Source organism: Rosa chinensis, chromosome 4, assembly GCF_002994745.2.
Source record: "Rosa chinensis cultivar Old Blush chromosome 4, RchiOBHm-V2, whole genome shotgun sequence".
Taxonomy (NCBI): domain Eukaryota; kingdom Viridiplantae; phylum Streptophyta; class Magnoliopsida; order Rosales; family Rosaceae; genus Rosa; species Rosa chinensis.
The window spans coordinates 14,842,407-14,854,256 of NC_037091.1; the positions used below are offsets into that span (position 1 = coordinate 14,842,407).

Genomic DNA, 11,850 nt, shown 5'->3' on the forward strand with positions numbered 1-11,850 from the left:
TCCACTACCTTATCAGTTTGGTAGTTTCCAAATAACTGAACATGCAGCTTACGAACGTGGTCACTACGTATCTTTATGGGGATCTAGATACGGAATATAATGAAGGTTCTTGTGGACTTCATTTACCCAAATCAAGTGGCTCTTGACCATGGAGCACGTTTGCAATGAGGGTGAAACACTCACTAAAGTGACTACTGGATTGGGAAGGGATATGATGAACAATGCCCCTGCGTTTTCATGACAAGTTTTGAATTTGCAATTGTCACGGTTTATGTTGATAAACATGATTGGAACCCTTGAAAGGGAAACCGCTGAACACCTGAAATCCAAGTTTGAGATGAAGGACCTTGGGAGAACACGGTTTTGTCTAGATTTAGAACTTGTAACCGTGTCAATAAATGCTTTGCATTTTGATAAAGTCAAAGATGCACTCCCATGGTCGTCTGTAGTCTTGACCCTAAGTGGGATCCGTTTCGTCCCAGGGATGATGAAGAAAACGTGTTAATAGCAAAAGTGCTTACCTAAGTACAATAGGTGCATTATTGTACTTATCACAATACAAGACCGGACGCCTCAATTGTTATAAACTTGTTGGCTAGATGTAGCCCCGCGCCAACGCAACGTCATTGGACTAGTATAAACTATAAAGACAATCTTTCGTTACTTAAAATGTACGATAGATATGGGTTTGTTCTATCCCTGCAGAGAGAAAAGGATGACGGAAGAATGAGAAAGGATCTCATTAGCCCAAGTGGCACAGTCCAAGACGCCATGACCAGCAAAGCTGCCACCGCCAAGGGTGGCCGCCGTCATCCTCCTCCCTTACACCAAAACGATGGTGATGTTTGCTGATGCAGGGTATCTCTCTGACCCTCACAAATGTCACTTCCAAATGAGTTATGTCTTTACCATGGGAAGCACTGTGATATCTTGGAGGTCTACAAAGCAGACCCTTGTTGCTACTTCCTCAAATCATGCAGAGATTATCGCTCTACATGAAGCCATGAGAGAATGCATATGGCTAAGGTCTATAATTAGACATATTTGAGGAATTTGTGGTTTGAAGTCTACACAGGTGAACCTATATGCATTTATGAAGATAATGCAGTTGTATTGAGCAAATGAAATTATGTTTCATCAAGGGCAACAACACCAAGCATATATCGCCTAAGTTCCTTTACAATCAGCAACAACAAGCACTTCTAAAGATTGAAGTGAATCAAATCCGATCAGAGGATAATGTAGCGGACTTATTTGCTAAGTCATTACCTAAATCCACATTCGAGAAACATGTGGAGAACATCGGATTGAGAAAGTTATCCAAACTCCCATGATTGTAGCAATTAGGGGAGATATTGACATCAGGGAGAGGTATAATATCTACATGTTCGATCTCGAAGAGTGAAGGACGTGTTGTGCTCTTTTTGCCCTTCGACCAAGGTTATTTTTGTCCCACAGGATTTTTGTTACCTGTCAAGGTTTTTAACGAGGCAACAATCAAAGCGTCATCACCAAGTTTGAGCGGCACAAGGGGGAGTGTTGAAGGATGTCGACATAATGTGTGCCTCTACAAACTAGGGTTTAGAGTTGTAATAGGAAAGTGTTCTAGGTATTCAATTGTATTCGGATTCTATTACCTATTGTGTACGTTGTAACTCTCTATATAAAGAGCTCCTATTATCAATAATAAACACAATTACAATTATCCTATAATAGTAAGTTTCTATTTCTTTTGTAATTAGTCAAGTTGAGTTATTATTTAAAGAGGAAGAGAGGGGGGACAATACGTTTCGTGGGTTGATATCATGCATATCTTATACAGAAGTAACTTCTGACAAATTTTAATGTATTCGTGTCTTTCACTATTGTTCCCGCAGTGTCCGGTATTACCAATTGTTCGCAATATCCCCACATGAAAAAGATTACAAACTTTCAGGGAAAAATCTAAAGAAAATTTCACTTGGGAATTTCGAATATATTTCATTCATTAGGTTTGTATGGCGATTCTCTTCCAATCGGATGAATTGTGAATAGTTGATTACTTTTTCCTTCATCATGAGAACTAGAAAAGGTGCCCGCGCGCTTTGCTGCGAGACTTATTGTTACATGGTGGAGATTATGATTGATCTTGTTACATTACATAGTAGAAATACCAATTATCTTTGTTGAAATTTACAGATTTTGTTTTGTTTGAACTTATTACTAATTCTGATGGAGAAATCAAACTTGGTATACATAGTTTAATGAAGGAATAAACAGAATACAAATGAAAAGTGTGTGATGGATGTTGCATAATGATACACGATCTACATGGATATTCATCTCATGCTGCTGGTCCACAGTCCAAGCTGTTATTGCCATATCACCTTTGCTGATGAAAAGCTTTTCATTTTTTCAATAGGCACTCTATCCATGCTTCAGATGCCTGATATAACAATGCACATCAAGAAGTGGTTAGAAAAACTGCTAAGACAGAAGTCGAGCTCTCAGTTGGTATATGAATCACAATAGAATTCAAAGATTTTCCTACATGTACTCAAATTAAATGCTAGCTTAATATAAGAAGCAAGAAAATACAGAGCAACCAAAACTCGAACCACAAAGCTTACTTTGAATGGGTTCCCTCAGTTATTCCTGTCGCATTGGCTTTTGTTCTCTTTATCTAAAAGCAATTTCTCACTCGACCCTGATATCAAGATACTACAATCAATCTATTAAGGGCATTATGGTTAGAACAGCTTGAGAACACATGATGACATATCACGTTAACATAGAGCATGATTTCAATTATAACATGTTATTGCTATTAACTCATTCACAAAATACAAAATAGAAAGCACAAATACACATCAAATTATTGAAAGTTAGCACATAGAAGAAATTTTAAACTCTCAACAAATTATTTTTTTAAGGTGAACATGAAAGAAAAAACAATGCTGCTGTGAATTTAAAGCAGTAAAGAAGTATAAACATCAGATAAGGAGTTTAGAATGAATAAAAGCATCCCTTTGTAGAATTTTGAAGTTGCATTTTCTGCTAAAAGTTTATTGATTGTAGTTCCCTGTAAACAATTTTTTTTTTCTAAGCTGAAGATCAAATAGAAAAGAAAACTGCTGCAATTTTTTAGGTTGTGATAAGCGGATGCTATCAGTTTGGAACATTTGCATCAAAAAGAGTAAGCTGTAAAAATTATAACATTTGGTAACAAACTGTGGACTTTTGAATCCCATAAGCAAATTTGGACCAACATATTGGTGAAGAATGAGCTATCTTTGGTTCAAGGGAATCAATTATCTCATCACCTTCAGACCTGTTACTGATTTTAAGCTTTTAAAAGTAGTTATTAACTTACTTTAAGTTTCCAATATCACCATTACCTCTTTTAGCTTTTTATCTTCTACTGTGCTAAAATAGTGAACATGAACAACAGTCTGCTAACCCCAAACATGTTCACCATTGTGAATCGCATTTTTCCATTCTTCCGCCTTACCATCTCCCATTGGTGTTCAAATTCAGTTTCAACCTGCCACAGAACCACCATGATTTAAATATTTGAAATTCATGCCTAGCATCTGAAGAGAGTGATTCACTTAGTTATATATAAACTCTTGCTGAAATAAAGATCAACCTAAACCAATAGAAAAAAAAAACTGTAGTAATTCATAAGAAACCAATGATCACATGGTAAATATAAGCAAATCTATCAAACATATCATAAGAATCCAAAATTTGGGAATATGACCAAGTATGCATTCTGCATGGGATGTTTCAGCAGCTACTTGTTTGTGGACTGTTTCTCTTTCATTTGAAAAAAGAGCCATTGCAACACCTAGAATCTCCTACGACCAATGCACTTTTGTATCATATGAGTGAACTTTACATAATGATCTATTCAGACATCGTCTAGGATTGCTTACAATTGCTACAAAATTCAGGCCTCCTTTACAAAATGTGAACAGTACATATTTTTTCCCCATGTATATTAGATTACAACAATGTAAAGAGAGCAAACTGATTTGAATTTCACAAAGGACATGAAGAAACTATGCATAATTGATCCACATATATTCGGTTAGTTCTCTAATGGCTGCAAGGAAAAAAAAAAAAAAAAAGGAGAAAACTTTGGTATCAACTGATCTTTTTAAAGTTAAAAGCCTTGAATTTCACGTGGAGAGTTTTTGTAACAAACCAGCCCTGATGATGGTGTAAGGGATTTCAGAGGCCATCAGTATTGACCCATCTTCTTTGGCTAATTTTCTTTCATTGCTTTTCATGAGAGCTTGAATGCCACCAGCACCTTTGTAAACATTTAACTGCTAGTTTTATTAATCATAGTAAAAAAAAACAATTCCTTTACAGTGGTGATGTTTCTAACACTGAGAGGAAGAGAGAGAGGCACCTGAGATAAGAGAATGACATGGTTTACCCATTTCAAGGTCCCAACATTAGATGAGAAACCATCCTGACAAAAGAAATAACATTCAAAAGACATTTTTAAAGTTTCAATTTCAAAATAAGTATGATGTCAAGAAAATTGCGACAACTAAGAAACTAAATGGCTTTGCAACAGTAGATATAGATTACAATATCATTGTCACAGCAAAATTATAATATAAGAATATCAAAAGTAAGAGCAATATAAAGTTAGTGAATTGGGATCTATGTATAATGTATGGAGCATGTTTTACGTGATAATATAGGAAGACAAAAATTAAGTCAGTAAGTTCCAGGTGTAGATATTGCATACATTTGGGCATATTACTGTGGAAACTCCTCTTAGAGCTCTCCATAGAAATGCCTTGTCCTTTGACTTTTCCAGTCAATGACTTTCTAAACAAAAACCACAAACCATAGAATGAGTGTTTAAAGTACAAAAAAATTGATTCAATTAAGGAACTTATAGCAGCCTTACAGGCTGTCTCTCATTTTATAGAGGCTGTGCCTTAAGATCTTATAGAGGCTGTCCTTAATTAAAGTGCCCCACCATGTCTCTCATTTGATTCGGTTAAGGAACTTATAACAGTACAAAGCTGTGGTTTAGTGTCCCTAGCATACATGACAGTAGCCCAACAACTTTTTAACAAACAACCAGTAATACACACAAAACAAAGAAACAAACAATGTAGGTAAAACTGATACAGCCTCTATTCCAGAAAACAAAAAAGGTGTGGTAATTGCCAAACTCTGGAGAAACTGAGCTCAGAGTAATATCCAGAATTTTACTCTTATGATGTTTAATTAACAAAAGGAAGAAAGAACAGAGGCTTTTGTTTTGATAGATTGCAGAATTTCAGAAATCAATTAGTATGAGCTTAAGTTGCCATCTTTGACTACTACTTCATAGGCTTTTCTTTCTTTCTGAAACATTCAAACACAAAGATAACACAATCAGATATATGTATAAATTTGATTATGCAGCGAATATGATGAAGGTAAATGGAGTTAGGAGAAGGTTTGGAACTCACCGGTCCAAGGTACTTGATGCATTGGCTCTATAGAACTGTCCTCGAGCATAGCTCAAGATTTGTTTCCTTGCCATCTCCAACATTCAGCCTGGATTATACGAATTGGTCAGTAAGTCTCAAATATCACATCGATCATCAGAAAAAGTTTCACCAACATATTTGTTCATTATATGGTGAAAATAAATGAACATTAAGGTCAATCACTTACCAGTAGAAGAAAGCTGGCTACTCTGACTTTCAAACCACAACTCGTAGTACATGTGTAAATTGTGTCTATACCGATGGCGTGGATCAATCTGTATAGGACATCAAGAAATAAACGGCTTAACATTAGATCATGCATATTTTACATTGCAAGGAATATAAGTTTTCAAAAGAAATATCTAGCCTTATTCTCTTTAGGGATTATGAAGTGTGAACTTACAGCTTCAAGCCAATGTTGAAGAGCTAAGTTTTGTGTTTTCTCATCCTTAGACAAACATTTTCCAATCTGAAATAACAAAGCAAGTGTTATTACTGAAATGAATGTCCAATAAGCTATGGAAACATGAGAAAGTAGTATGTATAAGAAAAAGAACAAACCTTCGCAGCCTAGTCCTAGCCCTTGCCTACCACAAAGAGGCGGTTTCCGGCTTCTCAACATCGAAGAATGACACAGAACTCTGCTTGAGAGCTGCAGAATCTAAAAGGTTTCCATCTGAAGCATTTGAAAATAGCCAAATCAATCAAACCATTTCCATAAAAAAAATAAAATTAAAAAATTAAAAAATTAAAAAAAATGACAATAAAACTAAATCAAATTCAAGTACAATTTCAATGGTGAGAAATAATAATCAAGTGCTTAGTAATTACCATAGCTCCTTAGTCCCAGCTGGAGAACTTAACCATTTGAAAATAACCAAATTAACCAAACCATTTTGTATCAAAACAAACTGAAATTGAAGCATACTAAGCATGTAACAAAATAATTACCATACCTCCTCAGCCACCACTGCACGATCTGCAAGGTTTCTTTGAGTTTGATATACAAAACTTTCTGAACTTTGACTGCTGCATCATCAAGCTCCTTAACCAGTCTAGGCAAAAACATAAAATCTGGTTGAGACAGAGCAAAAGTCAGCATTGGTTTAAGCTTCAACAGATGTTTACCTCTACAATCTTCTGTCCCCAACGTTTCCTTAAATGAAAGGTTCCTATCCAACATTACATTTTCAGGCTTAAACGAAAGGTTCCTATCCAAATTACATTTTCAGGCTTGCAATCCTTTAACCGACTTGAATTTTAAAACCACTGAACTTGTTAGACCAATCAATCTTATAAATCAAAATATTGCCATGTACCTTTTCCAGAATGAACCCAAACTGATTTGTTGTCTTCTCTTTCGTATCTTAGTGCTTGACCTTTTATAGAGACTGCAAATCACAGAAGAAAAAAAAAATTCAGATCAATTGTTTTTAGAAAGATGATAAAACTAACATTTATCAACATAAAGATCAATAGTTGGAATTCTGTAAATAAACTGATTCAATAACACTGAGCATAACTCTTTACATACCTGAATTCAAAGCACTTCCAAAATTTGATCGCACACTGTTCCCAATGTCTGCTGAACAAAACCAAACAAACCATCTATTACAACTATATAAACCACCATAACCGAAACAAATTCTATCATCCAAATACAACAACGGCCAAACAAACCATCTCTATACAATCAACCATAACATTGCATACCCTCTATCAAATATACCCCCTGCCGAGTAATCACAAAAATACCTGAACATTCAATAATCTAAAGGCAAAAGTTAGATACCTAAACCACGATAGGACAACCAACTAACAACAATTAACAAAACCAGGAACAGTGGCAAAAGAACAATCCACATACTCCTTTGCACAAAACCTACAAAGTAAAAACAAAACAGTCATTACCACTCAAAGACAAAGAAAACACCCAAACCTCTGTAATCACCGAAAATCAAAACCTCAACAAAAACATCGAAACCCAAATCAATACCCTAAAACATGAAAACCCAAATCAATTGAAACCCAACCACAACAAAAACCACCGATTCAAAACCACAAAACCATCGATAACAAACCAAGTTTCAATCACACAAAGCAAAAGGAACAAACTTTAATCAAATTCCCAAAAGGAAAAAAGGTTTAAAACTTTACCTCTGTTAAGGGGATTAGAATTGGCAGTCAAGAATTTTCTCTGAATCTCATTCGTGCAGCAGATCGTGCCCTGAATAAAGAAATTATTAATTAGCAAAAAAAAACCATTTGAGCTTATAAACGATAAGTAGAACCTCAAAAAAAGAAAGAAAGAAAAAAATAGTAGGCATACAGATTGTGTTGCAAGCACTGTTCGATGTATACTACATGAACACAAAATCTATAACAAAGGCAATGCAAAAGAAACAGATGAACCCAAAGCACAGACCACTTTAAATAGCAATCTATTAGAATAAACTATCAAAAACTTAGGAGTCAAGACGATGAAATTTTCTATACAACGCTTAATCGAATAATCCCAAAACGCCGAAGCCCACAGGCAAAACGATTATACTTCATAAAACGTTTGGACCTCTCAGTATATTAGAACTCAAGCAAAGCTTTTGACTCCAAGTTTTGTTCCAATCAATGTTATAATATCGATATGTACCTTTTCCAAAACAAACGTAAATTGATTTGTCCTTTGCTCTTTTGTATCTCACTCCTTGAACTTTTACAGAGACTGCAAATGACAGAAAACCAATCTAACATCAATCGTTTTCAGAAAGACGATTATATCATGAAAATCAAACAAAATCAGTTTGGGTATGTGAAGAAAAGATGGATAACGACGATATTGATGTTGATCTTACAAAGTCGAACTCTTACTGAGTCCTCACTGTTGGTGATTCTGCATGATTGCCGACTCTGAGGTTACTAACAGTGATTCTGGATGTTGATGGAGGCTTCCCGAACACAGCAGATTACACGTTTTGCTTTATATACTCGGGCATCAATTGATAAGAACAGAAAGAAAGAGCTCGGCTGGAGTCAATACACCAAACAGCTTGATCATCAGAATACATATCTATATATATGAAATTCGGTGATCCTTTAACAAAAGAAAGAACGAAGAACACACCTAATTAAAATCCTCCATCCACACCAAAAATCAGAGCTTTGCAATTCAGATACAATCTGAGAAAAACAAAGCTCATGCTGATGAAATTTTACACAAAACCCTTAATCGAATAATCCCAAAAAACTGTACCCAACAAAATTAACCCAAAAATTAACATCAAGCAGTTACCTTTTATGCCTCCAAGCTGGAAACAAACGAAAATTGAGACCTGTCTATGCCGATCAACAACCTCCCTCACTATCAATCTAAGCGAGACGAAGAACCACATCAGAGACCAAGATCGAACCAAACTCTCTCTCTCTCTCTCTCTCTCTCTCTCTCTCTCTTTCTGTCGATTTCAATTTTCTTTCTTCTGACTATGAGATAGATAAGAACGAACTCTCACTCTCACTCTCTCTGTCGATTTCAACTCTCTTTCAGTCGGTGATTCTTTTTTTTTTGTTTTTGCGAAGGTTCCCGAATCCCCTATTTGGTTCTTTATTCACGTTTTATAGAAGACCAGCTTGATATTCTCCACGAACAGCAAGGGCAAAATCGACTTTTCTTCCCTTTGATGAACAATAGTAACAGTGAACTCATCTTTCAATATATGTATAATTTTTGTCAGTAGTTTACAAGCATGTTCATACTTGAATATGTTTGATGTACAACAGCTGAATAATGTCTTGCACTAATAGTCAGAGATGCTAGAAATATCAGAAAATAAAAAATTTTGAGATGACAGACTAGGAATCAATCCCAGCTATGAGAAACGCCTCGCAACTTAGACATGTGAATCACTCAGAAGAAGCCTAGTATTTTGGAGTCACCATTCCTAGAACGAATGCCATCACCTACCCTCATATATTATGAAAAGACAGAACTACAAGCTATTCTTGGTTATCTGAACATCAATCTTTGAATCCAAATTGAATGATTGGTCAAGCCTCTAGACCTTCTAGATTTATTATAGATTTATGTGACCTCTACATCTTACGTGAGCATTTAATATACTCATTTTGAAGACCTGCAGCATCTATTCGTTCTTTTTGGTAGATGTGTAATAAGCTAAATCCTAACTAGGGCCTTCTGCACAAGATGAATGAAGTGAGATGTACATGCCTGTGACTTTCGATGTGGGCCTGATTATCACCAATGTTCCGTATTTTGTAGAGCATATGAAAGTTGTGCTGTTTCCTATCATAATGCCTATATCAGTTTATGGCCCGCACCGCCGACAAAGACCTCGAGTCAAAGCTTGGTTTCGATCTATTCTCCGAAGGTGAAACTAGGCTCGGCTGGTTACTCACTTTCACAACGGTAAATTGCTCTTCCATTTCTGCTGTTTCTATAGCTTGGATAATTTGGGATTTGAAATATGTAATCTGCGTTTCGAAGAGGTTTTTAGAGAAATTTCCCTTTTCTAGTGAGGCACAATTTTTTCGAATACAGCGGGATTTGATACATGCTGAACAACGTATTATGTGGGTGAGCCGCCGTATTATGTCGGGTGGAGGAAGGTGGCGGAGGATCCGTACGACGAGTTGCGTAATCCGGATGAGCTGGGTTTGGATGAAAACATGGTGGGTCGAGTTGGGTTTGGCTTGTTTTGCTTAAAGTCTCCAGCTTTTTTGAATTTTTGAATTTTTTTTTTTTTTTGGTTTTGATGTGGGAATTTTGATGGGTGTAGTTAGCTTTGGACTTGGTTCGAGAGTGCCTAATGTAGAATGCAAAGGATGCAATACTGGGTGGTGAGGCTGGGGATTAGTGGGATTGCTTGTTACCAGCCTTCTGATGGTTTAATGGAGCTGAAACTGGAACTTCTTTTAAACTCTCGAATAATTTCTTGTGTTTTCATGATTGTTCATTCGAATTGTTCGTAAAATGTATAGTCCTTTTTGTTTGATATGGAAATCTGATTAGCTTTTGGACTTTGTAATTTTGGGGCATATGCTTCGAATTTTGTCTGTGTGATTCTGTTAAGACTTGATTTTGGTGGAATGTGTACCTAACTTTCAGAATCAGGACCTACTTTAGATGGAATTAACCAACCTTGGCTATAATGGCAAAGTATCTTCTGAATGCTTGATTTTCTGTGACTGAAAGCGTTGAGCTATTGGTGCATAATGGACCTAACTGTCAAGATTTGTCTAATTTTAGATGCAATTCATTAATTTGGGCTCTATCAAAATGGAAAAGTTTCTGACAAGATTGATATTAAGTGGCTCCTTTGATTGGTTTAATGCTTCCAAGTGAATGGAATATAATTACTCTTGAAGTTCATTGCGGATTATTTTTGTCATTTACTAGAGATAATGGTATTGTTTTCTTACAACTAGCAGTGATTGCTCGAATGTGAGTCCATTTACTTGATAACAGTTCCATTTACATAATACCAGTATTATATCTCAGGAAATATTGGCTCTACTAGGGCTGGCTCGGTACCGGTAACCGGATTTTTTGCTCTACCACCGCTATCGAACCGAAACTCATCGGTTCTGAATTTTTTGAACCGCTGCCGATACCGATAGATCTGTTACCGATGAATCGGTATACCGACTTTGCGGCTCGGTTTCGGTTTGTCGACCGACGCTGCGGCGGCAGTGAGGAAGAACAGCGGCCATCCTAAATCCAGATCTAGAAATTCAGTTAGAGATCCGATTTTTGATTCATATCTAGAGGTGAAAGAAGAAGTGGAAGAATGAATAAGTATAATAATGAGAAAATGGAGGAAGAAGCAAAAGAATATAAGAAGAACAAGAGCCAGAAATGGAGAGAGAGATAGAGAGCAAAAAGTGAGAGAAAGAGAAACAGAGAGAACGAAGAAGACGACTCGAAAGTCGAAACACACTTTAATTTTCATCATTTCTGATTCAATTTAATTATTTTCTTTTCCTTAACTTTGCACAAGCAAGCTTGTGGCCTGGTGGTAAGAGGCTCGAGTTTGTTGTGACCTTGGCAAAGGTTCGATGCTTGGCTGACGCAAGAGAATGGGATTTTTTTGAATTAAATCCAGAACTTCTCTCTCGGCTGGTTCGGTAGCACCGAACCTATGCAATTGGTTGTACCACTACCGAGCCGATAACTTTGCTTCGGTACGGTAGTACCATGCCGTACCTTCGGGTACCGGATTTGTCGGCGCCGAGGCCACCGGTTCGGCCGGTTTTCGGCTGGTTTCGGTAGGTCTGGTAATTTAAGCCAGCCCTAGGCTCTACACAGATATTAATGTTTTGGGCAATGTGCAGTTTGAGTTTTGTGTTTACATGC

At 36.5% G+C, this 11,850-nt stretch overlaps 2 long non-coding RNA genes across 11 annotated transcripts; one reads left to right on the plus strand and one right to left on the minus strand.

Moving 5' to 3' along the window:
* Positions 1–2,092: 2,092 nt before the first annotated feature.
* LOC112198864 lies at positions 2,093–9,251 on the minus strand. Of its 10 annotated transcripts, XR_005809513.1 has the most exons (17): positions 8,773–9,230; positions 8,605–8,660; positions 8,134–8,507; positions 7,644–7,713; positions 7,021–7,368; positions 6,806–6,877; positions 6,443–6,560; positions 6,048–6,162; positions 5,890–5,955; positions 5,674–5,761; positions 5,466–5,553; positions 4,748–4,830; positions 4,400–4,462; positions 4,190–4,297; positions 3,378–3,523; positions 2,610–2,686; positions 2,106–2,425 (listed from the first exon to the last, which is right to left on the minus strand). It is a non-coding gene; the product is annotated as an uncharacterized LOC112198864 (long non-coding RNA). The 10 variants fall into 10 exon arrangements; XR_005809518.1 differs by having other exon boundaries at positions 2,093–2,425; positions 3,378–4,830; positions 8,134–8,205; positions 8,336–8,507; positions 8,773–9,251; XR_005809517.1 differs by having other exon boundaries at positions 2,093–2,425; positions 3,378–4,830; positions 8,134–8,205; positions 8,352–8,507; positions 8,773–9,250.
* A 344-nt stretch (positions 9,252–9,595) lies between these two features.
* On the plus strand, positions 9,596–10,596 carry LOC121053013. Its single transcript, XR_005810516.1, has 3 exons — positions 9,596–9,903; positions 10,011–10,166; positions 10,274–10,596. It is a non-coding gene; the product is annotated as an uncharacterized LOC121053013 (long non-coding RNA).
* The last annotated feature ends 1,254 nt before the right edge of the window (positions 10,597–11,850 follow it).